The 22,704-nt window shown below is 41.4% G+C and overlaps 1 protein-coding gene and 1 long non-coding RNA gene across 4 annotated transcripts in view; one reads left to right on the forward strand and one right to left on the reverse strand.

The window, feature by feature from the left end:
• NR3C2 (nuclear receptor subfamily 3 group C member 2) overlaps positions 1–3,291 on the reverse strand; it is a 328,743-nt gene extending 325,452 nt beyond the window's left edge. The window contains exon 1 of one of the 3 annotated variants that reach the window (XM_064585141.1): positions 2,417–3,291. The gene's annotated coding sequence lies outside the window, so the exon portion shown is untranslated. Of the gene's footprint in view, positions 1–96; positions 540–783; positions 888–2,416 lie in introns of those variants that run through there. The other 2 variants (XM_054508712.2, XM_054508711.2) reach the window with 2 other exon arrangements.
• Positions 995–22,704, forward strand: part of LOC129045972 (uncharacterized) — a 71,363-nt gene continuing 49,653 nt past the window's right edge. The window contains exon 1 of the long non-coding RNA XR_008506527.2: positions 995–1,828. This is a non-coding gene — a long non-coding RNA (uncharacterized LOC129045972). The remainder of the gene's footprint in view (positions 1,829–22,704) is intronic.

Genomic DNA, 22,704 nt, shown 5'->3' on the forward strand with positions numbered 1-22,704 from the left:
GATTACGCAGCCACTTCTCCCTGCAAAGTGCACGCTCCCGCGCCGCGGCCGCAAGCCGAGTCAGGCAAGCGGCGCCCCGGGCGCTCCCCTACACACCTGCCTCGGCCGGGGTCCGTCTCTCGGCGTCTACCTGTTGCAGCGCTCGCCAACGCCACGACACCCCTGCTGCGGAGCCCCCCTAAATCCAACCACATCCAGGCCAGCGAGTGCCGCTCTCCCTGCAGTGAGAGAGCCCGAGGCAGCAACGCTCTTGCACCCAGGTGACTGCACGGGCTTCCTCCGAGCAGCCTGAAGTTGGCTTGCGTCTCCCCGGTCCAATGACACCCCGGGCGCGGAGGGGCGGAGAGGAGGGGGCAGGGCCAGGGCCAGGGCCAGAGCCAGGGCTGGCGAAGTGGGAAGGGAGAGAGGGAGAGAGGGCGGGCGAAAGCCCGGAGGGGGAGTGGGCCAGCTCCAGGGCCGGGGTGGTCACATGTCCAGATAAAGTTCAGGTTGCTATCCCGCCCCCCTGAGCCCTTCCTATTGGCCCGGAGGGAAGCAAGGCTCCACGCCGCACAGGCCAGGCGGGTTTCTCATTGGACAATCCCGGCTGTCAGTCACCAGGAGGGCGACATGACTGATACAAAGTTGCTGCGACACAGCCTAGACTCGGCAGCTCCCTTAAAGCCGCAGCCACGGCGGGAGCTTGAGGTGCCGGGCGGCAGCTACGACGCTGGGCACTAGGCACCCTCCACACGCTGCCCCCCGCCCCTCTCGCTCGACTGCCCCAAACTTGCTCGCGCCCACCTGACTCTCCTCCTGGCTGACCTCAGGCTATCTGGAAAGACGTTAAAAGTGTGGTGACGCGGAAGAAGTCGGTTTTTCCGAGATCCAGTCAAGGTGTTGGTCCCTCATGCTCTCCACCTGCAGCGCCAGGTGAGCGGCAGCCCTGGCCCAGGCACCGCCCACAGCGTCCGCGCGCAGGGGAGGACTCCTAGTGGGCTTTACCCGACCCCTAAGGTTCCTCTCCCCGCCCCTTTCCTCGGTCTTGCGAGTTACCTCTCAGCGGAGCAGCCGCAGCGTCGCTGCCAGCGAGCAAGAGGATCACGTTCCCACTCGATTTGAATTTCCTTGTTTTAACCGTGCAGGAAAAGCGGGTGATTTCAGTGCAGCCAAAGCCCTTTAAACGCAGCATCTCTCCCACCCGCCCCATCAAAAAAAAAAAAAAAAAAAAAAAAAAAAAGTGCCAGGGTCAAGAGCTGCTGCTCTCCTTTATGATTTTGTTGGTGCATTTATTAGTTTAGTATTGGGTTTTTCCACTAGCTCAATTTGAAAGCTTACCATCGAGGATATTCACTTCTTTATAATGGGTGGGAGGGGTGCACATAATTGGGAGAAACACACAGGAGGGGGAAGAAATCAGTGTTTTCTAAGGATCGAGTGTCTGCAAGAAGAAATTTCGGTTTCCCTCCAACCGCCCCCATCTCGACTCTCCTCTCGCCCACCCAAACGCTGTAGTTACTAAGCAAAAGGAAGGGCTTCTTTAACTTTGATTTCTAAGGACTTTGAGACTCCGCGTCTGAGGCTCCGTTTTGGGCTCCCGGCTGGCCCGGAGTCAGCACCAGTGACGTACACACCTAAATCTGGTCCCCCGGCCCTCGGCGACCCGCAGCCCGGTGGTGGCAGCTGTGCAGCCTCCCGCCTCACCCTTGCCTCGCACCCGCCAAAGTCGGAGGGCGGGGGGGGGGGGTCAACCTGTCTGTGCCCAAAGGCCCCTCCTCTCTTTACAGTAATTAAGCTTCGGGATTCCAGACCCCGAACCCAGGAAGACTCGAATTCGCCGCCGCTCCAGGTAGGGAACTCCCTGGCGGCGGGGGCGACTCCGGTGCTCAGCAGTCCCCTGCGCGGAGCGGCCCCCGGGACCCTGCAGCCGGGAGTCCCAGCCAAGTGTCCCAACTTTCCCGCGGGGCCCGCCGTCACGCGCGCTCTCCCGGCCAGGCAAGCAGCCTGGCATCGATCGCACCCGGCCGACCGCGGGCGGCAGGCAGGAGCGAGGGGAATCCGGAACCTAGCTAGCGCCCGGGCAGGCGAGGAGGCGGCGGCTCAGCCTGCGCTGACAAATTATTCATTATTAAGGGAATGGACGTGTCTCTTTTACTAAGTTTTTACCTCCTTTACGGAGGGTAGGTCTTGCCCTGGATCTCAGCTTCTTGTAAAATCTAGGTTAGATTTTGCAGGGACAACCGCCGCGATCGCTCGCCTGTCGCCCAGCACCCCTGCCCGGAGGCGGCCTGGCGGGCACCTGGTCTCCTGCCCACAGCCCACCTCGGTTCGCCCACCGGCGCCCTCTACGCGGACCCTGTCTTCCCCAGGGCCGCCTCTGCGCTCCCCGGGCCCCCTCCCGCCGCTGTCAGCGCAAAGTGACTGTCGCTGCACTCACCTTTTCTAGGACATGGTGGGGAAGCTGGGGCGCGGGGCGGGGGGGGTAGGGTGGGGGTGAGAGCAGCGAGACTCCCGCCGCCGCCGCCGCCGGCGCCGCCACCAGCAAGTCCAATATTAGCAGATCGGCGGTAAGGATGGAGAGGATGATAATCTCGGCAGTGGCCCTACTGACGTTGGGTAGAGCAATAGATCAGTAGTGTTGTTACCCCGCAGGAGGAGGAGAGGCGGCGGCGCCAAATCGCGCAGAAGGGGACGCGGGCGCCCGCCCGCCCCCAGCAGCGGCGGCCCGGCCTCAAGCGGGCCCCTCTCCCGGGGCTGCTGGTCTCCCGGGCGTTGACGGCGGCGGCCCTGGAAGCCGGGAAGTACGGCGGGATGATTCCACGCCTGAGCCCCGCAGCGCGGCTCTCCGCGCCCCCTCTTCGGGCCTGGGGTGGCCGGTGACAGCTCCGGCGGCGGAGCGTGTGTGTCTGTGTGTATGTGAGGGGGCGGCCGCAGGGGGAGCCCGCGGCGCCGCGGCCCCCTCCCCGGGTCACACCCTCAGCAGCGGGAGGAGGCTGCAAAGCGTCCAGCCACCGGCTGGTGGGAAATCGGGATGGGGGCGCCAATGGCTGGTTGCCCTCTCACCCTGGCCCCTGGCGGCAAGGAGGCCGAGGGAAAACGGAACCCCCAATGCACGTAACCCTCCCTCCACCACTTCCCACGTCCTCCCAAAGTCTGGGCCTGAGCTCGCGCCCCGGCCTCAGGTGCAGTCCCCAGCCGCGGGGGGCGGCACGGGTTGGGGACCACGCGCGGGGGGCGGGAGTGAAAAGTTTCTTTTCGTGCTCCCTTGCCGCCCACCCAGTGAGGCTGCTCCTCTCCACCTCTCTCGAGTTTGCGGCGCCTTTGCCCCACCCGCAACGTGGGGGGGGGGGCGCCGAGGAAGGACCGGTGGCTGCGCGGGGGGCGTGTGGGGAGATTGGGGAGGAGCGGCGGCCGCGACCGGTCCCCTAGCTCTGACAGCGGCTGAGATGCGGACGGTGGTGCCTCCGCAGAGCAAGCTGAGGAAGGGGCCCAGCGCCAGGACCCCTCCCCCCTCAGCTCGGCGAGCGCTGCGCGCCCCCGCGCCGCCCCGCGCGCCCCCGCGCCCTCGCGCCAGCCGGGGCAGACACCTACGCAGACGCGAAAGTGAAAGGGGGGCGACCGAGCCTCGAAGGCGGGCGCAAGGCGAGGGGCAGAAGATGAAGCTGTGACCCGCGATCCCGGGTTTCTCCCACTCCCTCTGCCCTGCGGAGCAGTCTGCTGCCTCCGGACTCCGGAGCCTCCCCGAAGTCCCACGTCCGCCACTCTCTGCCACACAGATCACCCCCATCAGGGGATATGTGTGTGTGTGTGTGTGTGCGCGCGCGCGCGCGGGTTCACGCTCACTCACGTGTGTGAGATATAGGTTCAGCCCCAGACTCTTCCATCGCACTGTTACAGTTACCCTTGGTGGAAAATTGGGGGGGGGGGGGCGGGGGATAGAGTCACAACCCCTTACAGGCTTCCCTGCTTGTTGTCCTTTATGATTCAGTTTTTTAAACGCCGCGAACTGACCCCCCCTACACCTCTTTCCCAGTTTAGCACTTCTTTTCCTACAGGATCTATTGACCACCACCCTAACCGCCCCCCCCCCCCCCGCACTTTTCAGGTTCTTTCCCATTTTCTTACTAAATAACTGTGAAAGTTGCTAATCTCTTCCCACACAAAACTGCGTTAAACTCGGAGCTGCCCTGTTAAAAACAATCACTGCCTTTCTTCAGCCACAGTCCCACTGTCCAAATATAAAGCTTTGGGTCCATCACCCACACAGTATTGGCACTACTCAGTTCTTAGATGGCGGAAGGTGGTATTTTGGCCTCTAATTAAACAAACTTTTGCCTCAGTTCCCTTATTTGTAGGGAATGTGAAGTTCTTAAGGTATTATATTTTAAGCGAAATCAAAATAATAAATACTATATTTTCAAAATGAACATATTAATAATTAATTACAAGTGTCCTGACTGCAAAAACTGAATCTTGAAATGCATCAAAAATAAGATGGATTGACATTGGCGGGTTGATAAAATACACAGAAGGATGGATAGATATGCGATGAAGCATGTGTATATTGAAGTACAATATTAATGGTAGAATATAGTTGGTGGGTATACAGGTGTTGGCTGTAAAATTCTTTCAACTTTTTTGTATGCTTGAAATTTTTCAAAATGAAGTGTTAGAGAAAACTCTTAGTTAAGGTAACCTATATGACGTAAATTCTGTTTACAAAATCAGTAAATTAGGTATCATTCTTTCCCCCTTTAAAAAATGATTTACCATAAACATTATTTACCTAAATACTCTACTGTGATTTTAATAATTTCCATTGCAGACAACTTGTCAAGGATCAGACTATGGTGTAAAGTAGGTTATTATAAGTGCAACATTTTAGAAATTTAGAAGATTTCTTCCTGTGCTTTTTCTTGTCCATTCTCAATTTTTTATCTTCCCTACCTGAAAAACCATTTGGTATTATAAAACTAAGATGAGTTTTAAAGCATATATAAATGTTCTTTTGAAACTTTTTCACACCAAAATAGTTGGGGGTGGGGTAGGGGGTCATATGCCCATGTATAGCAGCTTCTCTTATCCTTTGGAAGTGCTGTTTGGGGATCTTGCAATTATTAATAGGCAAATCTTTGGGGCTATCTAAGTTATTTAGCTATTTGCCCAAATGTCTGAACAATTAAGTTTCCCTCTTCTCTTTATTTTGTTCTGCTCTCTGTAAGACAAGAGGTGGTTCTGTGCCACCCTAAGGGAGAATACCTCCAGGATAATATGTGTGGCTCCCTCATCTGAAGAGAAGGTGACACTTGTTTTGCTTGGAATCATCCCACAAGTGATGCCTCTGAGAGACTCCATCAAAGATGGGGATGCAGGGTTTTCTAGTTGTTTGGAATATTCTTTGTGCCAATGCTTGTTAATAAAGAGCCCTATCACCTTAAAAAAGTGTACGCCTAGAAATGTCATTACTTGTTTTTTAAGCTGTCTCAACAAAGTTTGTTCTTTTCATCCTTTTAGATAAGTATATTTTCTCTTTGCAAGAGGATGAAAATGTGTTTTTTTTTAAAAATAAAATTAAGAAAGGAAAGGAACAGAAAAGGAACTTAATCTCCAAATAGAGACAATTTACAGCTGCCAAATACTCTTAAATCTTGAAGCAGTAGCAATAGTTATCTCCCTTTTGACAGTAGATCACCCTCCGTTCACAGTCGCTGTACCTTAGGACACCACCCTCCCTCATCCCATTAGTGTCAAACTCCCTGAGGTTTGCCACCATAAAATGCAAGACTCAGCGTTTGCAATTTACATGTGTGACATCACATCCTCTATTATATAACTTCAGATACAAAGCCTAATATCTAAGTTTGTGTTGGAAAAAATTCTCCCTTGCTCTTTATTTTAGCTTTAGCAGAGCCACCCCTTAGTTCCCTGATGCTAATTTCATTTCTTCAAACAGCTGACTCTGGGGGAAGAAAAAAGCATAGAGTTGTTTAAGCCATGAAATCATTACCCACCCCCCCAAAAAATCTTTTCGAATTTATTTTGGAATGTATTATATACCTCTCTATATCTTTACTTACCAACAAGAAAGTGAAGACCATTAGGTATAATATAATTTAATTGTATTCAATAATTTTTAGAAGTTAAAGGCTAAGCTCTTGGTCATAGTTAACTTCATTAATAAGCCTAGCCATGCTGGCATTTTTTTCTTTCTAAAAAGCTAGGCTTTCTTTTCCGCACCCCCCCCCCCCCGCCCCCTCCCCGTCTCTTACCAGCTGTTGGAAAGAGTTGAGAAAGACAGAGAGAGTCAGAATGAGAGAGGAGGGGGTATTGGAGAGAGAAGATAAATAGGGAAATAATATAAGATAGAATTTTTTCTTTGTTTATTGCAAAACACACATGTTACAGTTTATAAACATTGCAAGCAAATAAGAAATTGTGGACCAGAAGATAAATACAAAACATATCAGGGTTTTTGTTAATATCCAAAATAGACCAAACTCAATTTTCTAGACTACTTGGAATATTTTTATTAGCGTTGGTTATTCATTTCTGTATGTGTTTTCCTAACTATTTATTCATCTATCTACCTTAATTTCCTTTGTGGTCATTTTAAATAAAAATACATAAACCTAATACATTTTTATGGCCAGATTTTGCGATGACAGAGCACCCAACAGCACATGCATCACAATTAGTATGCCATATTATTAGAAGCAAATCAGATTTCACTGTGCCTACACTGATGTTCTAAATTTAGAAATAATGTACAGTAGTTGAAAAGGGGAGAGGAACTTAGAGCAGTATATTTTAATAAAAATAAAGATATTTTCAATTTCTTGCCTTTTTCTCTCTTTTTCTTTGCTTAGTACAGGAAATTCATCACCTTTAAATAACTGCTAATCTTACATAAATAAATTCATGGTTTGCACATTAGGACTATGCTTTGGGGCTGTTTCTCTGATATTATGTGCAATAACTACCACAGAAAAGTGAAACAATCCAGTGGGTCAGGTGTGAGAAACATAAGAGTCTCTGTTGAACTTGATGAAAAACTCATTTAGAATTTCTCATTAGGACTTTACAGGAGCAGTTAGCTTTTCAGTAGTTGGCACTATATTTTTAGCAGCATTTTAACAGCTGTCAGTAACAACTAAGACAACATTTTGATCAACACTATTTTTTTATTCTAACAAAGATGATTGCAAAGAAACAAAATGCTTCAGGATTTCAATGTTTAGCTATGAAAATCACAATTAAAAAGATATTTTCTGTGATATAAAATGTTAATAATACCTCAAGGGCAGGCAATAAGGTATCCATATAAAATGAGGCCAAGTGGATTTTTAAATTTTAATTTTCTGATGCCTACGTACACATAGTAAAGATTATTTTATTCTTAAAAGGTATGTTTAATGTCAGAAATAGAAACGTCAGAATAAGAGAATGTGCAGTATATCTTGTCATATATTTGCAAGTAGGTCAAGAATAGCCATATGGGCACCCAGAACGAATAAATCTTTCCCCTAACATAAAGGGAGGTTATCATATGTCAGATACATGACACTGGAAATAGCAGACAGAAAAATGTAAGAAGCTTCATGGAGGATGTCATCTTTATTCCTAAAGATAGAGGTAAATTTGCTATGGGTAATGCATTACAAAGCAAATGAAAACTAAATCTTTGCAAGTGTCAAATTTGCCTTTCACCCATAGTCTCCCCAATTTGAGTGATTTCTGTTCCAAGGCAAGTAGGAGTAATGGTATATTATTAAAGCAGCCTACTGAATCATCTTATTCAGAGGTCATCTACTCATTTGGAGGACCTAATCCAAGTTTTGAGTTTGTCCCAACAAAGGCAGCTGAGTATTTCCCACTTCATCTAGCTGGCACAGTGGGGGAATTAATGCATTCTTATGTCAAATGATATTTTTATTATATTGCATTTATTTTTTCTAACTCTTTTGGGGGCACTTATCTATTAGCTCTTTCAATATGAAGCATTTTTAATTGCTTGGGAAGACTTTCTTTTCAACAGACATAGATGCACGTTCAGTAAAAACTGTGATTAGATATCCTTTCCTCTTTCCCAGCACCAACTCCTGCCAGATGCAAATGTTTTGGTGTTGACAGTTTTTCACAGAGCATTATATGGTTTTCTTGGTGCATAAATTTTGGACATTAAATGTCCATGTGTAAAAATGAAACATGTATAAACACTTTCTATATAGAAGGTATATGCCACATCAATTATTAATATTTAAACCACAATCTATTTTGAAGTGCTTAGTGCTAATTATAGCTAGACTTTAATATTTTATCAAAACAAGTAGACATGTTTCCATTTAAACTAGTTCATTACTTAAAAAAAAAAAAAAGCTTTTTAATGGCCTTTGCCATGAATGTAGTAGAACCATGTCCTCTAAGTAGAAGTTAAATAGACTTATGATGCCTCTGTACAGTGACAGTAGAGATTGCTTTCTTGTGTAAAGGACCAAATAAGCACCTAAAGTTTTGAGATTTTTCTAATATATTTATGAATATGACTTTTGATCTGACTTTTTGATTTTTAATATGAAAGCATGTATTTTTATAATAATCGTATATCTCAAAAAAAAACAATTCCAGGAAACGTATTATTATAACCACATCATTTCAACATATACTACTTCCCCATACATTTATAAATTACTGCTTTTATTTCCAATTTGAGTATCACATGAACTGAAGTTTTGTTTGAAAATATATTCAGTTTTTAAATTATCTTTATTTGTAAAAAATATGTATTATTGTTATAATTCAATAAAAACTTCCAAGGAATAAAACATAATATCATATGTACATATCTTTTTATTCACTATAAGTTATTTCCATGGCACCATGAGATTATAATACTAAAATACAACTACTAGTACATTAACAAAGTATGGACTAAGTAGCTAAATCAAGATTATTAATCACAGTGAGTATACTCACTGAGAAATTTAAGCAAATGCTAACTTCTGCAGATAATTCAAAAAGCCCAAGGTACAAGAAAGAGCCAAGGTTCAATCTTCTTGAATTAAAAATCCAAGCAAAAATTTTTAGCCTAGAGCTATATTTCACTACCCTGTTTCACAGAACCAGCAAATCAAGCAGTACTGTAGAGCCAGCTTACAAAGCTTAGAATTCTGGCTTCATCACTTAATAACCTTATGACCCAGTGCAAATTACTTATCTTTCTAAACTTAGAAAGATAAATAAATAAAATAAATTAAATTTATTAGAATAAAATAAATTTATTTATTAGAAAGATAAATAAAGTAAATTCTTATTTGTAAAATGAGATTATTGATACCATAACAGGATACATACTTAACATAGTACTTGGATCTAGTAAGTGCTCTCAAAAATGCTAAATATCCACCTTTGGAGTTTTGTCATAAAATACCAAGATTGATTCTTTGGAAGATTAAATATCTTGCTTCCAGTTCAAAGGATTTTCAAGGTCCCTTGAGAATCAGTGATTCACTTGAGGTCCTTAAGCATATCAGATTTCTAAGAATTCTCTTCCCTGAAACAGAGATTCTCAAATTTTAGCATGCATCAGAATTACCTGGAAACCATGTTAAAAGAGATTACTAGGCCCCACCCCTAGAGTTTCTCATTCAGTAGGTATGGGGTGGGGCCTAATAATTTGCCTTTCTAATAAGTTCCCAAGTTGCCACTGCTGCTGATGATGATCTGGAACCACTGCCCTAGAACACAGTAAATGAAAAAATTGGCCCCAGGCTGCTCATTTTGAGGAGCTTAAGTTATTGCTGGCAGCTACTGCTGGGGTGGGGATGAGAAACAGGAAGTAGGAGACAGAAGAAAGGAAGTGTCAGGTAGTGATAAAAAGGAGTAAGGGTAGGGGTGGCCTTCATAATCACATAATGATTGTAATAACGAGACTGGCTAATTACTGTTGAGGACCTTCTCTTTCAATACACACCCCTTGGACTGTATGTTGATTTTTCTAGACCTCTGGATTCCTCCCCTGAATCAGTATTTGGGAAGTACGTTATCACTTTCAGGCTCTGGAAGTACCTATTAGTTTATTATTGTATTATCTTAAGGCACTAACTAACTTTGGTTTATCTGGGAGAGATGAGAATTGATAAGCCAATTCCTTTAATTATCTTTGCACACAGTTCACTGTAGTCAAGTCCAGATCACTTTTCTCTCTATATACTGAGTGTATCACAAAGATGCATCCATTACTCTTGAGTTAGATTTTAATTGATTTCTTTTTCAGATTTCATCCTATCAGAAGGGAATATTAGATCAATTGGCTGTGATAAGATTTTGACAAAGCCATAGTTGTCATTCCTAGTTTTTAACCAATTATCATAGGAGGAAATATCTAATATTTTCCTCAGGAGCCCAGGCCTACTGTTTATACTTATAATAACTTCATCACTTTGTTAAGAAGTGATCTCGTCATTGCAGGATTTTCCTTCCTTAAGAAGTTGAAAAATAAAACTCAGTCAAGATAGTTGAAATTCCTATATTTATAGAGATGAACCTAAAGAACAGTCAAGTAAAGCCAACAGAGATAAAATAATGCTACATTCCTAGTGTTACTTAAATCAAACTTGACTGGAATGAGCAAGATAAAAAGGGGAGAATAGAATATGTACTTGTGAGGAAACTTGGTGTTATAGTTAGCAGTGGACTCCAATTGGAGCATTATGTTATTCATAGGTTGTGGAAACAATTCAGAAGAAAACCCAATATTGTTAGCAGTTTTTGAAAGTAAGATATACATGAAAAAATTAAAGTGATTAGATTTCCTTAACCTGGTAGGTAGTGACATCATACAAAACTATTAATAACAAATTAGGTAAACCATTGAGTTCATTTTATTTTTTGCTACTGTAAAAATCACTTCGAGTTTTTGACTGCATCTTTTTAATGTCGCTATATTAATATTTAACTATAATATTATAAAGCATAACATATTTCATAAGTTTATAAATGTTTCATAAAATATTTCAAGCATACCAAAAAAATAATCACAGGCTACAAGGTAGTCACCACCTTTATATTATGAGGTGGGAACATTTTTTCATATTTGCTGCAGAAGTATAAAAACCTGCATGGGAGTAATACATTCCTATTTCCTGATAGGGGCTACTGTTCCCTGATAGGGAGCCAAAAAGTATAAGGGGTAGGCTTTCATCACCTGGGGGTTTCACTCCCATTGTTACAAACCCCAGGTATTGCACTCTCTGCCCAAGAGTTTAAGAGGGAATTGTTCTTAATATATGCAAATAAAACTTAAAGTGGGGCTGGTAGATAATCCCAGCTCATGGTTTCAGTTGAGGGAAGGGATTTAAAAGTCAAACTATTCTCTCTGAGATCCTCAAGAATGAAGATGACTTCAGGGCAATAAGAACTGCCCATCTAGGATACTATCGATCCTTGGAACAGAGCAATTAGAATTCAGTTCATTTCAATGCTACTGCTTATTGGGTCACTTTCTAATTGTCTTTTTCTTAGCCCAATTAATACCAGTCATCTTTTTCTCAATGAAATGCAGGACTCATCATATAAACCACTGTTTGTTGATTTAAGTCATTACCAGAACTATTCTGACTGGTTGGCCTATGTTGTATGAATTGCTAAATATTTTGACTCTAATCCTAGAGAAAAGTGCTCAGTCCAAATTGAACAGGTATCTTAGTTTGTTTGGGTTCCTATAACATACTACAGATTGTGTAGTTTATAAACAGCAGAAATTTATATCTCACAGTTCTGGAGGTTGGAAATCCAAGAGTAGGGTGTTAAAATGGTCAAGTGCGGACCCTCTTCTGGGTCACAGGCTTCTTGTTTTAACCTCACATGGTGGAAGATGTCAGGGCACCTCTTTTATAAGGGCACTACTCCCATTCATGAGGGTTCTGCCCTTATAACTTAATCCCTTCCCAAAGGTCCACTTCCTAATATCAACACCTTGGAGATTAGGATTTCAACATATAAATTTTAGAGGGACACAAACATTCAGACCACAGCAAAGGGCTTAGGAATTCAGTGGGTTTGACCACTATTCAGCTCATTTTATTTGGCAATATGTTGCCCTTTAAGCTAGGAATAATCTTCAAGTAGTTCTTTTATATTCCAATGTAGTAGTCAGGTACAGATGAAGCTCCTATACAAAGACACCCCCAAATAGTTTTGATTCTATCTCACATAAAGTCAAGAAAAATGAAATTTGTTCAGGGTAGATAGGTGGTTTTGCTACATGAGGTCTTCAGGAACCCCTTTGGGGAGCAAACTTTAGTACTCCAAAATATACCTCTTTAGCATATTGATTATTTTAAGCTGGTTATTTTTAAGAAACTGTGGGTATAATAGAAGTTCTGAAAACCAAATAGAAGTTACCCTTTTGTAGGAGATATTTACATGTATAAGGGAAGTCTCCATTTGTAAAAGTGTCTCCCTGGCTATACCAAGATAACTCTAAAATCTCTAGAAACTGTTATCAATGGAGAAGGGATGGATTTAAATCCACTTAACAACATTACCCTTCTTTACTGTGCTTTTCCTGGTAACCTCCCATAGCTGACTCACCACCCCCAACATCTTTTCTTTAGCTGGAGCTATTTACAGTATGGCTCTGGCCATTTCAGAGACTTAGTTTTCCTAGGTCTCTCCCATGTATACAGGAGGTATACAGTTTATTAAATTTTTGTTTGATTTTTCTCCTATTAATCTGTCTCATGTCAATTTAACTGTTAGACTAGCCAGGGGAAATTTGAAGGGTAAAGAAAAATGTTTTCTCCCCAACAGCCCCATTCCACAGAGTGTTGTCCTCATCTGTATGGTGGAAGCTGTGTCACCAGCATCATATCCACTGTTTTCTATTAAAAAACAAAAGTTTTGACCAAATAGTTTGTACACATCGCTTCTGCTTGCATCCCATTAGCCAGAGCAATTTTCAAGAGAGGTTGACTGGCCATATGCCCTCCCAAAGCTGGATTTCTACTGCTAAAAGGAAGAAGGGGAGAATTAAGTACAGGGGACAGTCAATGGTCTTTGTCACATGATGACCAACTCCACTGAGCAGAGAAGAAAATGAGACAGACTTAAACTGTGGCTCAAAGATCTAAAGTTATAGCTGAGGGTATAAGCAATGATGGGTGGAAGGGCAGGTGAGGTCAGGAGCCAGGATGTAGATGCTGGGATTTACACTCTCATAATCAAAGAGGCCATCTTTTGCAATACACCTAGATAGTGGAATCAGTGGTAACTAAATATTCTCGTGAAGATGAGCTAATATTTCACTAAGCCACATGGTAAGTTTACAGAACAAGTTAGCTTCAATTAATGATTTTTTTAAAATGAGAAGAAACATATCCAATATAGACCAATCTCAAAAAAAAAAATCACTGAAATCATTATCAGCTATTTGAGATAAATCAGCAGTGTTTGAAGTGCAAGTAATACTATTCTATAGAAAGCCAAAAAACCTCAGATTTTAACCAGCACTTAGCAGAGGGAGCTAGTATGTGGCCCTCAGTGTATATGTTAGCACAAGGGGAATATGCAGGAGATTACAATCTCCTTTTGCATGCCTGCCAGAACACGACAGCACAAGGTTAAGAGCAGACCTTATGTTCAGTTGTTCAGTACTAGGACAACTGGACTTCTTGCTTACATTACAGCCTATGGCCCTGCTGATTGGCTGATATGCATGCCTGATTGGTCAGTGCTGCCTTACAGGTCATTAAATATTAACAACATTACTTATGCTTTCAGGGTCTATTCAAAATTTCCTTGAGAGATGAGAAGACCACAATGGGCCAAGGAAGAAGATTCTTAAGAAAAAAGTAGTAATTTATTCTCCAGTCTGCAAAAACTCTGCATATAGGACAGATAAAATAGAGAAAAAAAGAGACAACACTCAAGTTGATTTGTCAATCCATCTTTGAGATAGTAGTGTAGATTTCCCATACATTCCAGATGCCATATATCTACTCTATTTACAGAGTATGAAATGTTGAGACAGATTAGAAAGGAAGTTGTGAACTTCCTACTCTGGAAAAATTTAGAAGTAGCATTTCCTCTGATCTGAAATGGCAAAGGCAGGGGTCTGTAAGTAGGGTGATGGATAAGGTATCTATCAGTTTGTTTAGCCTTTTAAATAATTACCTTGCAAAAGGGAAATGAGATCAGGAAGAAAAAGGCCCAATATAGCCTGATGAATCAGTGGGTGATAAAGTACATGGAATTTTGACATCCAGCCTTTTATATTTTCTTTTGAAAAGTTGCCTCTATGTCATAAACTAAGTATCACTTAAAAGAGGAAATACAGGGATGCCTGGGGGGCTCAGTTGGTTAAGCGTCTGCTTGGGCTCTGGTCATGGTCCCAGGGTGCTGGGATTGAGCCCCGCATAGGGCTTCCTGCTCAGCGGGGGGCCTGCTTCTCCCCCTCCCTCTATTTCTCCCCCTGCTCATATTCTCTCTCTCTCTCTGTATCTCTGTGTCTGGAATGAATAAATAAAAAAAGACTCTAAAAAAAAAAAAAGGAAATTCAGCAGGGTTTGTCTTTTAGAGTGGCAATAAACTATAAAGGTTAAAGCATAGACTCTGGAGCCAGATTTAGCTTGGGTTTAGATTCTAGCTTTGCTTCTGAGTAGCTGTGTGACTCTGGGCCTTAGTTTCATCACCTATCAAATGAGATACTATAACTTACCTCATAAGGTTGTTATGGGCATTAACAACCTGTAAACTGACTTAAATATAGTAAAAAACATTAACTATGATATTTTTCATACTGTTAATCCTAAACCATTTTCTCCTACCCATTACTCTACCCATATTCTTTCCTGCTTTCCATGCACTTGACATCTGATCTTATTGAATCACTTCTCCCTTTTTTGTATTTTCCTTAGTGGGGTCATTTGATATTCAGGGCTGTCTGCCTGGCTTCCTCCCATTAACATTCAGGTAGACTTTCTTCTGATATCTCAAGCCTCCTGTCGCAAAACTTGCAACTCTCCTGGCACATTTCCATTCCTCCTGTGGTAACCTAGTGTTCCATGGCATAAACTTGACCTCGACCTTTACATAATATTCATAGGGTCTTTTTGCTACATGAAGAAGTAAATTTCCTTAAATAGTGTAGAAGAGATAATGCTATGGGTTCTCCAGATTTGATCTTTCTCACTCTCTCTTTTTTTTCTGAGCACACAAGAAGGCTACATATCTCAGCCTCCCTTGCATTTAGGTTGGGTCCATATGACTGGGTTTACATCCTGGTATATTGGTGGAAATTATGTGCTCCACTGGTCATAAGACCTCTTCATTGATTGTCTAACCTCTCACTTCCCTTACCATGAATGCCTGGGAGGTCTCAAGTTTAGGATGGCAGTATCATAGTATGGAAGGAGATTGGATCCCTGAGTCACCTCTTGGAGGAAATCTACCAAGGAGAGTTGCCTGAACTGCATTGGACTGTGAGTGACAAATCTTTATTGTCTGCAATCCATGAAACTTGTGTTCATTGCCCTAATTAATTTAGATAGGACAGAATATAAGTCTATAGTGAGTATTATAGTGAAGTTTGAATGTACTTTTACTAGGATGTTTCCTATATTCATTATTACCAAATTCATTATGGAGTTTAGGTAGCAGAATATTGTAGAGAAAAGGATATAAACTGTAGAATCTCCAGAACCAGATTTGAATTTTGTCTTAAACATTTATAACTTTGACTTTAATATGTTCTTTCCCGGGAATCCAAATAATACTTCCTTTCTAATAGTGTTATTGGGTAAGTTAACTAAAACCTATTAGGTAACTATCTTCTACCCCTATACCCTTTCCAATATTCCAGTACTTTCAATCCAGAATTTAATTTCTGTAATTTTCCCTTCTAAACTGTTTTTCATAAATTGTACTTTATAGCAGTGCTGGACTAAAATCTTGACAATAAAAGGTAGTAATTTGGTCTGGAGAAAGTATCCATATCCTTAATTTGTGCCCAAATAAAAGAAAATCATTACAAAATTTTATGTGTTGAAAATAGTACTTAGTAGAGAACAATTTTCCCTTTATTTAGTGCATTATTCAGAAAGTTCCCAACTAAGAAAGCCTATGCCATGCACCATAGCACAATTTTGAAAATATTGTATTTAATTAAAATGGGAATTTCTGAAATTATTACTGTAGAATTTATCTTTCCAAACCTCACATAAAATTTTTGACCATGCAATATTTATGAGTTAATTTTCCTTTTCCCTATCTCATCTTAACAATCAGAAGAATAGCCTCCATTTCAAATTGCTGAGGGTGGTCCATTGGCAGAATGTGCACCAGCAAAGACAGAGATAAGTAGGGACCACCCATTTTTCAACCTCACTGTTTACACACATGAAAAGCCATTTGTACACACAATATAAACACAGACTTCAAAGGCACACCTGCAAGAGCTGCCTTGTTACTTGTTTAATATTTAAATAAATTGTTTAGAATTTATGACATATACTTGCTGGCTTTTTAAATTAAGAAACAAGCTAACATATAACTTATTAAATTAAATGATAAATAGGACAATATTATACATTAGGCATACAAGAAAAGAGAGTTAACAATTCAATAGGCATTACATTAGTTTACAGACCTTGATCGTACATTCCACAGTAATGTCTTTAAAAGATCAATATTGCAACAAACTAAGCTCTCTGTGGCACAGCTTCTCTTTTATAACATCTGTAAACTTCCTTTCAATTATCAAATAGATGTGCCTGAAAATTGATGGAGTAGCTATGTGCTCTCTCCATCTTCTCTGCCTTTCTGATCTTCACTCGTCATCTCTTCTTTTCTTTTCTCTTTTTTTTTTCACCATCCCAATCTCTAATTACCCTCAAATCTATCCCAAGACCTCTACTTCCCACCAACTCTCCTCTAAGGTGGAGTTGCATTTTACATAGAGCTTGATTCTTAAGTCAGTGAGCAAGGTGAAAAATCATACCAAGTCAGAAACACCCCAGGAAAAAAAAAATCCCTCAAGGCATAATTTACATGGCCATTTTTGTGCACATTTGAGGCTGATATAGCATCCAACTCAGCCAGTTTTTCCTCCAGCATTGGAACAGATTGCTGTTTTCTCAGCTAAACACCTGATGAAGTAGTTGGCTTGCATTTAGGGGCCATGTTGTACCAAAAAAAAAAAAAAAAAAAACCCGTATCTTAAAACACTTGAATCACACTCAGCATGGTAAGATGCTCATTCTATGAGAGCAATTCAGGAACTGAGACCAACTGAAGGAACATCAGATTCGCATCTCCCATCCTGCGCTCCTCAGGGCATATGCTCTAGTGGAACGTGGAACAGAATCACCCACACTATTTACATTCTTCTCTTTCTCTCTTTCTCTTTCTGGCAGAGTAAGTAGAGTTGAGTATGGATAAGAACTTTATTCTCTACGTATTAAGGAAAAATTCTATTCAAAACCACAAATTTTTTCTAAGAAGGGCAGCTAGTGTTAGAGGACATTTCAGGGTCTCTGTTGCTCTTGTGGGCCATAACGGTCCCCTTCAATTTAATGGAGGGAACCACCTCATAGGTTATGGACATAAGATTGAAAGACATGGAGTTTGAGGGTATGGAGGCTGGAGAGAACAGACTTACTCCACGTCATGTTCTCTCAACATTAGCTCTATTGACATTTTGGATTGACTAGTTCTTTGTTGTGGGGGGCTGTCGTGTGAATATAGGATGTTTAGCAGCATCCCCAGTCTCCATCTCACTAGGTGCCTATAGTAAACATGCCCTCAAGTTGTGAAAATCAAAAATGTCTCCAGACATTGCCAAATCTCCCAAAGGGAACAAGGCACCCTTGATTGAGAGTCTGCTCTGTATAATACAGTAGAAAGAGTTTGAAAATCTTGGGAGTAAATTCTGAATGGAAGAAGTAAAATTAAAATATGGGATGGGATAGAAGGAGCTTTCTAGATAGTGCAAGGCTGAGCACAATATGAGGTGAAGTGGCTTCTGAAAAATCCTTAGTCATGGGACAGCTGAAGGCTTTTAAAAAAATATGTCTAAAATCCCATTCAAAGCTGTTTTTTGTTATATGAACCCCCTTCCATTTCCCCAAAGCTTCAATGAAGTCTACTGTCAGCAATAACACCATGTGAGAGCAGTTAGTCTGTGGCTACCAAGGAAGGGAATGAGTTCCCTAGCTGGGCTGACATGGAATAGGGAGGGCCCACATGGAAAAGTCTCTTAATTCAGAGGAAATGGCACCTTAGAACCGAGGTAAGCATTCACAACATGGATTGTGCAAAAATCTTTGGATTTCCACAAGGACTAGATTGTGGGTTTGAACAACTCTTATCTAGATCTTAAAGGGCAAAGACTTTCCAGTGGTGCCATTAATTAGTGGCACTGTGAGGTTTTACAACGTGTGGGTCCCATAGGCCACACAGAGCCACCACCAACTCTGGCAAGGGTTAGTGTGGAAGACAAAGAGACTTGTCTCCATGTCCCTCAGTGGGTTAGGAATCTGGGGCCTCCTGAAATGGGAGGTGATCTCTTCTCATTGTGAGGATGGTCTTTACTAGGTAACATAAATCTGCACAGGACACTGCTAATTCCCCGATTCTGTCACCCTCAAAATCTGTCTCTTTTGCCTCTCCTTCTTAGCTGCTTTTCTATTAACCTGTCACAACGTCCCATACGTCCTTCTATAAAAATTTTTTAGATGTATTTTTTGTCACCTTCCCAAGGCTACCTTGCTTTGATTGAGTACAGATTTAGAAGGGTTCCATTTCTGGTGGCCCACTCCCCTTTTAGGATCAAGTCCATCCTGTCACATATAAACGGTTTACTCAACATATTCTGCTCTTTACTACTTCCATGCTATTCTGGTCTCAGGCTATTCCTCATTATAGAAAGCCTTTCATTGCCATTATCTTTGGGTCTTAACTTGATCTATTCTATTCTACTTAAAAATATCGGTTCAATAATACTACTTCTTATAGTAGGATAAACTCTGAACTCAGAACTTTATCTATTCTTTTTAGTAGCATTTATAATTTTCTATCTGCTGTAAGAGCTATTTGCATACATGGTATTTTTACTTTTAGACTAAGAGCTCCTTGAAAACAGGAACTGTGTCTTAACAATAATTGGTTCATAACAGCTGTTAAGCAGTTGATTTTAATTTTTTTCCATTTTTCCCAAAAAGAATTTAAGATGCCTTAGAAGGACACAACATATTGGCTGATGACTTAAACTAGAAGAAAATGAGAAAAAAATAAGAAAGATATGATAGCTACTTAAGAATAGTAGTTTATCAGTAAACGCTTGCTGAAAAATAAATCGATTTTCTTTACATAAACATTTCCAGTGGGTCCAATCATAGACACAAACTGCATTTGCTTCTTCACTCACAACTCTCTCACAATGATGACTTCCATGCTTCATCCCCTTCTTTACTCCCTATTTTTTCCCTTTCTCAAATCTGGTCATATTTTATTATGTGGTCCATTAGAAATTACCATCTTCTTCCACAAACTTTACCTTCCTGACTGCAATGCTCATTCTAGGCATGGGCACTTGATTTAAGCCAAGCCAAGTAGAATCCTTATCTTAGATTTTTGGAGCTAGAGCAAGAGGTAAGAGTCTTTTCTCCATGGATGGTAAGCCAGGAATCTGCTGAATCACCATACTCCCTGGGTAAAAAAACCTGATTTTCAGGAGAAGAAATTAAAGCCAACATACAGAAAGAAGCAGAAATCAGAAACTAAGAGAGAATTCTGATGACATTTGTACCCCCAGTTCTTATTTCTGAGGACCCACCCCCCAGCCTCTACACCAAAGTTTCACTTATCCTCTGCCTTTCAAAGCATGTCTGTTAGAGCTTCTTTGATTTTTATTGGATTAAGTCCAAGCCCTTGAGTCTGACAACCCAGCATTTCCAGCACCCAGTCAGCCTTATCTTGCTTCTAAATTCTCAGTTGAGAGCTGCCGTCACCCAGATGCCAGGCTCATTCTTTCCTCTGTGGTTTTCTTACAGTTATTTCCTTACCTTGAATGACCTCTTGCCTCCTCTCTCTGCAATACTAATTCTAGCCTTTCTTCAAAGTCCAATTCAAGATCTATCTCCTCCATTAAAACCCTTCTTGATTGATCTTTTCCTTCGCTGAACTACTGTAGCCCTTATTTCCCCACTTTTTACCATGCTGTCTAAAGCACATTTATTTTTCTGCCTTAGATTGTTCTATTATGTGTTTTCTGTGTAAGAGAACGTTTTGGTTTGTTTATTACTTACAAACTTAACTACCTTTAAGAAATGGTATCTCCCCTTTTGTTTGTTGGCACTTTAATTTGTTTGGGTATGAGAGTTTGGTTGGGATGAGGATTCAGGGAGCACTGCATTGGTCTACCTTAAAAAAAGAACTGAGAATATGAGGTTCTTGCAAGCAATTCAGAAAAGGTGAAATGAGGAGCAGAGGGGGAGACTGGGAGGGAGGGGAGAGTAAAGCAGTGAAGAGAAGAAGTTGTACATAGCCCAATAGGATCATTTCCCATGATCCTCAACTGCTCAGGAAATTAAAATAAACTCATAAAATGCTTGGAGAGCATGCATATTTTATGGAAATTGGTGAGGGGATAGAGTTTTGGGTGAAGGCTGTTAAGGGGGAAAACAGAAGCAACACACATGGATGCAAGTGCTATGGACAGAGTGACCCTGAAAGATATGAGCCCCTGGGGATTTGCAGAAAGCATGAAAAAAGTTTTGAAATACAATCAGGTGTGGATTCAGGGGTTCAAGCCAAAGAGCAAGAGGTTACATCTGGGGCAAACATCTGGGTTATAAGTGTTTATTAGTTTAGTAGTAGACACATTTGCTTTGCCTTCCTATGTTGATTGTAAGTTTCACGATGTAGGGACCATCCTGTCTTCTGTCTCAGAGCCTCTCATGCTGTGTCAAACTCAAGATAACAGTTTCCATCTTTTGTCTCTTCACTTTCCAATGCTTCCTGCATATTATTGTAGGATTAATAAATCTTATAATTTTGCTTTTATCACATCAGTTCTCTGATACATGAAAAAAGGAGGAGGCAGAGCAGGATGAGGAGAGTAGAAGGATAGTCTGTAATTGGTCTCTGCAGCCATGTTATACTGCACTGCTGGTGGTCAAAGTCCTTTGCTGTCTGGCCTCATCTGATTTATCCAAACTCACCACTTACCCAACATGCATCTCTTTTCCAGGAATGCTGAGTTCCTCTTGTCTACTCACAGGGCACAAAGAGTCTCATCCCAGTGTCTTTTTTTATGCAGTCTCAGTCTCCTCTCTACCTATCAAATCCTACTTGTCCTCAAATTCCAGCACAAAACACAGTTTCTCCAGGAAATCTATTTTGTCTCTCAACCAATCTCTAAGTATCTTTCTACTCAGAACTTTAATTGCATTTACAGTTTGGACCATGCCACATAGCACTGATTATTGCTCTAGTGATTTAATGATGGTTAATCTTCTCATAAGCACCTTGAGGACTGAAAGAATGATTTATGTTTTTTATGCAGTGGGCAGTCAGTACTACTGAGTGTAAAAGAAGTCCCTCTCCTAAGTGGATTCACAAAGAGCATGGATTTTACTTGGTTTTCTATTCTTTCCCCAGTGCCAGAACATTGCCTGGAAAACAGTGGTTACTCAGTGAATATTTGTTTAATGAATGAATGAATGAATGAATAACTATTGATCTGCCAACCTTTATTTCTCCCAGTAGGAAAGACCAGTCTTTTCACTTTTCCATCACCTGTATAGGCCTTTACATAACTCTCTTGACTCTTATTACTAGACTTCATCAGATTTCTCAGCCTTTCAAATAATTTCAAATGGTGCTTTGTAGCTACTTCAGTATGGCATCAGTCATTCTTAAAGCACTGCATTTATTTCAAATCACATTTGTGCCAAATTTAATCTATTTATACAGAAGGAGAAAACAGGAGAGCGATGCATATGCATAGCCTGCTCCTTCACTTCCATGCTCCCTTGGGTGCATCACAATATTGAAAAAGTGGGACTTGAACATGTATATGGTGAAAAGGAATCTCTTTAGAGATATACCATTTTCATAAATGGAAATGTTCAGTATCATAAAGATACCAATTATAAAAAAATATAATGTATAAAAATATGATGCAGTTCCAATCAAATGCCAGCAGAGAATTTCATTTGGTGAAAGTTAACAGGTAGATTCTAAAACTCACTTGGAATAAAAAGTTGAGAATGGCCAAGGTAATTTTAAAGAAGAATAAAGAAAAGGGACTTGACTTTTCAGACACCAAAAGTTATTGTAAGGCTATAGTAATTAAATCAGAAAGATGTTAGTGCAGAAATAGACAAATAGACTAATTAAACACGACAAAGGCCCCACACACATGTGCACACATGTGCATGCATATACACAGAAGTGGCATTACAAATTAGGGATATCAGGTTAGAAAAAATAATGCTGGGACAATTGATTGACCATATGAAAAAGAAGTATATCTCTACATCATATACAAAAATAAAATAAATTCCAGTTGGTTTAATAGCTCAAATGTGGAAAGCAAAAACCATAATACCTTCAAGAAAAATACAGAATATTTTAAGACTCGGGGTAGGGAAAATTTTTGCACAGGTCATAAAGGGAAAAAAGATGAATAAATTTGGCTGCATTAAAATTTGAGGCTTACTTATA

This window comes from Mirounga angustirostris, unplaced genomic scaffold (assembly GCF_029215605.1).
Source record: "Mirounga angustirostris isolate CCGP_5_RB_7025 unplaced genomic scaffold, mMirAng1.0.hap1 SCAF_2, whole genome shotgun sequence".
Lineage (NCBI taxonomy): Eukaryota > Metazoa > Chordata > Mammalia > Carnivora > Phocidae > Mirounga > Mirounga angustirostris.